This window comes from Neolamprologus multifasciatus, chromosome 9, assembly GCF_963576455.1.
Source record: "Neolamprologus multifasciatus chromosome 9, fNeoMul1.2, whole genome shotgun sequence".
NCBI classification, from domain to species: domain Eukaryota; kingdom Metazoa; phylum Chordata; class Actinopteri; order Cichliformes; family Cichlidae; genus Neolamprologus; species Neolamprologus multifasciatus.
This window is the reverse complement of record NC_140447.1, coordinates 1162328-1167576: the sequence shown is the minus strand read 5'-3', so window position 1 is coordinate 1167576 and position 5249 is coordinate 1162328. Positions and strand designations below refer to the sequence as shown.

The window sequence follows — 5249 nt, the reverse complement described above, 5'->3', positions numbered from 1 at the left end:
CAAGAGGAGAGACCCGAGGCAGCCGCCGGTCCGAGTGTCAGGTGAACTGAACTTCAGGTAAGAAGTTATGACCTGCAGTCTGTCTGGTCAGATATAAACCAAGTTTAGGTGGAGTTTATTTTCGTTGTGCTGACTTTTTACAGTCAGTTACAATAACTCGTACTGCGTACTAGCTAGCATGACGGAGGTTATATACAGCTGGGCGGGTGCTATGATGTTACTGATAGTGAACTTTATTTTATTCATAAGGTTAGTTAGTAGAGTCCCGTTTTTTACGGGACGATCCCGTAAAAAACGGAATCGTCCCATATTCAGAGAAAATATTACGCGTTTGGTGTTGAGCTGAAAAGGAACACAGTTTGTCCCGGACTTCAGCTAGAATGGAAAAAGACACAAAGCTGGAGTTATTCTGTCGTTACGCTGCACAGCTGCCTCTTCTTCTCTCATTCTCTCCCCCTCCCTCTCCTGTTGCTACTTCAATCATGAAACTGATCAATGATCAGCTGACCGGCTTTTCTCTCTTGTTTGTTTATCGCCTACTTTGCTCCAGAAAGAGGAAACCAGCGGATGTCGCGCTAAACAACAGCAGCACGTTTAAGCTTTCAGGTGTTGTTAGAATTTATTTAATATTAATTTCTAGTATCAGCTGATGTTTGCTGGAGCCACAGCTGTAAAGCTGCTGGTCATGATGTCGGTTTGGATATGTGGTGAGAGGGAAACATGAAGATGAAACCAGGAGATGTCCTTACTGAATCATCAGAGCTGAACAGGTGATGGAGAAACAGGTTTACCTTTTAGGTGACATGAATGAGTTGAAGGGAAGTTATGAACTGTTTCTGAGAGACAAATAACACCAGGATCCTTTTTTATGTAGCTGACAGCTGGTAACTGTGCAGGGGCGGGTCTAGCAAAGTGTTGCCAGGGGGGCCAGGTAGGGCATTAACAGGGAAAGGGGGCACAAAGACATACTTTTCTTTCTTATTCTCATTTAAAATGTCTAGCTTTTAATAAATAATTATCTGACTCTTACACCAAAAGTTTTAATCTGATGTAAAATATATAGAAGTTCATTACTGTATATAGTAACTGTTAAGTCTAATATACCCTAGTAAGCTATACTACTTTTTCCTTTGGGAAGATACCATCTTGCAGTCTGCAATTCTGTTGAAGAAAGATGTTGAATCTATTTAATTATTCTTGAAAAATAATTTCTTTCTGTGCATTTTCCCCCTGCATCAAATTAAATTTGATTACATCGATTAAGCATCATGAGCTGGAGGGTGGGGGGTGGTTCCCTATTTCTTTTTTTGCTGGGAGTTTGCAACCCTATTAGTTAGGTTGCTTGATATTTCTGCTAAGTACTCTTTAAAATACCAGAATAGGGAGGATGGAGCAGGTTTACGTTTATTAGATTGATCAGTGTTGCTGAACTATGAAATATTTTGTTGTATTTTTTACATACAGGTATAACAGAATAGCTTTAGTGTTGTTATTTATTTAAACTTGAGTATAAACTTATACAAAATGCAGCAAAATATTAAAAAAAACTTTTATTGATTAAAAAACAGACTATATCGGATTCATATCGGTATCGGCAGATATCCAAATTTATGATATCGGTATCGGACATAAAAAAGTGGTATCGTGCCATCTCTAGTTACAACCAACCCGATCTGGCTTTCAAGCTAAAGATCAGAATCCATTTTAAAACCCAGCAGTAGAGGCAGGTCTGAACACCATTACTTCAGTTTTAGAATCATTAAAACAAAGAAAGTTTAGCACCACTCAGATAGCAAGGAAACATTGAAACAACGTTGAGTCAATATCAGGCGACGTCATTGAATCAACGTTGAAGTGTGACGTTGACCTAACGTCACTCTTGCACCCTTTTTTAATGTTGAAACAACGTCAGGTTTTGATGTTGAATCAATGTTGAAACCTGACATTGAAACAATGTCAGATTCTGATATTGAAACACTGTTGAGCTATGGTGTTGATTTTCCACCTCTTTCGCACAGTTGCTTTTTATTAAAACAACAGTTAAATCATGACTGGAAATCTACCTTTCTTTATAGGTATTTTAACCAATACTAAACTACTGCATGTTTCCATCAATACTTAAACCACCTAAACACATAATTGTACTTATTCCTCAAATTGGACACCCTTTATAAAAAAAACAACAACAAATGTCTCACAATGTATCATGTCAATATTAATATCCTAAAATAAGAAAGCATTGCATGTGATGTAACAGAGAAAAAAAATAAACAAAAAAAGGTCAACAGGCATGTTTCGTTTGCTAAATACTTTATTAAAAGACAGTTTCCTATTTACATTTATATGTTTCACAGAAGTTTGTAATTTTTTACTCTGGGATGGGGATGCATGATGTGCGTCCTGCACCACCCATACGATCTGGGGCGTATCGGAGCCATTTCTGCACTGCTTGTGCAAAGACAAACTCGGACATAGAGTTTGCCCCTAACTGCTGCGTCAGGCCATCTAGGAAAAAAATACACACACACAAACAAAAAAAGTAAATTAGAGCACATGAATAAGCTCTTGTTAACTGTCTTCAGCGGGGAGAAAGTATGTAAACTCCTAGGCTGATAAACATGAAAGTCACCAGGCGTAAATCTGCAAACTGCCGCATTTGATTCCCAAAGAGCTATGAGCGGAAAAAGTGATAAGTCTTAGCATGGTGTGCCGTGTAGCCTTTAAAACAAAATAAACATGGGGTCCTCGGGCTGTACAACTACAACCCGAGGACTAAACAAGCCAAAGACCAAAGACTCCATCTCCAGATTAACCGGACATGAAAGTCTTGTTATTAAGAAAGACAAAGTAATATAGCAAAAAAACTGTAAAACTTACCACCATATATGCATTTGCAGAGCGCTGTATCTTTAAATGCCATTTTTTGCTTTGTCTGGTCCTTGGTTTTTTTCCCTGCCCAGTTGAGTACCGAGGCCAGCTCGTTTGTAATGGCATAAGCCATTACACGGCGGACTCGCACCTCCAGTGTGGTCCCTCCAATCAAGGCAAAGCGTCTCACCTATAGACACATTTTAAGAGATGGAATTAGCATGTCTCATGTCTTAAATGTGTATGCAAGTGCTTGTGTGTTTAATCAACAGGCCGTTGTTATGTATTTAAATCACATCTGACAGCTATTACACTTTATAGTTACAAAGTGTACATAACCTTTATATACTTACCATTGCCTTATTTGCCTCTTATGATTGAAAAGCTGCCTCTGCATTGTTTAGCTCCTCAATGTTGTGCAAGGGCAAATCCAGAGGCAGTACCCCAGCATCTACCGATTCATTGCAGCAGGGATGGTGGATGGCTCTGACCTCCTCTCGGAGTTCGTTAACAGCTGTGAGCGTGCAACGTAAAGTTAGGTGAGCGTGCAACGTAAAGTTAGGTGAGCGTGCAACGTAAAGTTAGGTGAGCGTGCAACGTAAAGTTAGGTGAGCGTGCAACGTAAAGTTTGAATTGAGTGCGAATCGAAGCGGGTGCTCTCCAATCATTAAAAGTAACAAAGTCATTGAACACATTTATACAGTTACCTTTACGTTTATCAATCATATATCACAGATTTACAATTTTTTGTAGTACTATGCTAAAAAGCAACTACAGAGCGAAAGTCTGGGTCAAGCGCCGAGGCGACGGCAAGAACAAAGGAACCCTCGAAGCATTAAAGCTAGCTTTGTAAGGGAATATAACGGAAAAGTATGAAACGAAAATGTTTTCTTTGTTGACTTTGTTCACAGTGCAATTTATTTGTTGCCGGATTGTAAGATGAAAGTAGACACAATTTCGGGCTCCCACATTTTGTCCGAAACTTTACATTAACAAGTTTGTTTGTTTTTTACTGTTATTCAAATGCAACCGTGGAAATAACGAATAGAACAAAAGTCATTCATTCTTACCTTATATTAATCGTGGTGCAGGCCAGTGCAGTGCATGAACTGATGCCTTCTCCGGTCAATTCCGCTGAGAGTAAATCTAATGTCCCGCTCTACTGTACAAGACAATGGTTACCTGAAGGGATGTACCACTGTGAGAGGGGGGGCTATGGAATAGTCCAAGTGGTAGCAGCTTTAATTTCCCGCTCAACCATAAATCAATGGTTTTTCAACGTGATTGTTGTCACCTTGTCAACTATAAATAGATCAACAATCAACGATGAGAGAACAACAGTGAATCAATGTTATTTCAATGTCAGTGTCAGGTTTCATCAGTATTTCAATGTTGTTTCAACATTGGTTTTGTGTTGACATTTCAAGCCTGACGATTCTGATGGTTCAGATGGAAAATCAACATCTGTTCAATGTCTCCTTGCTATCTGGGCAACCACGTTTGACGTCCTCCAGACATGTTTGCAAACGATTTACAGACGACACATCTTTCTTTTTAAGAGGAACATAAATCTGGCGGTCGTCTGCATAACAGTGAAAAGAGAGTCCGTGTTTCCTAAGAATTGAGCCCAATGGAAGTAAATAAAGCAAAAACAAGGCCCAGAATGGAACCCTGTGGTACTCCATGAGACAACGGAGCACGGGAGGACTCACAGTTTCCTAAGCGAACTGAAAAGGTTTGATTTGTTAAGTAAGACTTGAACCATTTCAGAGCCACATCTGTTACACCGACACACTGCTCCAAACGTGAGATTAAAATTTCATGGTCTACAGTGTCAAATGCAGCAGTTAAATCGAGTAAAATAAGAATGACACTTTCACCAGAATCACATGATAAAAATATATAATTAAAAAGTCTTAAAAGTGCTGATTCAGTGCTTTGCATGGCTTTGAAACCAGATTGAAAAATCTCCTGAACATTTTGTGCATTCAAGTATGGGATCAATTGGTCATATACAATTTTTTCCAAGACTTTAGATAAAAAGGGCAGCTTAGATATTGGTCTAAAATTTTCAGCAGAGTTTGTATCTAGCCCAGGTTTCTTAAGAAGTGGTTGCACAATGACATCTTTGAAATCCTTTGGAACCACACCTGAGGTAAGGCTGCTATTTAAAATGGTTAAAATAGTTGGACCTATGGTAGGAAAAACTTCTTTCAGAAAACGGGGAGGGATAGCATCGTAAGGTGAGCCTACAGGCTTTAAATGATCCACCACCTCCTGTAGCTGAGCAAGAGTAACCAACTCAAACTGTTGAAAGACAGCTGAGCAAATTGGAAGATCAGAGGGGTCAGATGTGGGCAAAATAATCCAAGCCCTAGCCG

The 5249-nt window shown here is 39.3% G+C and overlaps 1 long non-coding RNA gene across 1 annotated transcript; it reads right to left on the bottom strand.

The window, feature by feature from the left end:
• Window positions 1–646: 646 nt before the first annotated feature.
• LOC146510745 (uncharacterized) lies at window positions 647–3354 on the bottom strand. The gene is made up of 3 exons (XR_014876221.1): window positions 3222–3354; window positions 2878–3058; window positions 647–2505 (listed from the first exon to the last, which is right to left on the bottom strand). It is a non-coding gene; the product is annotated as an uncharacterized LOC146510745 (long non-coding RNA).
• Window positions 3355–5249: the final 1895 nt, after the last annotated feature.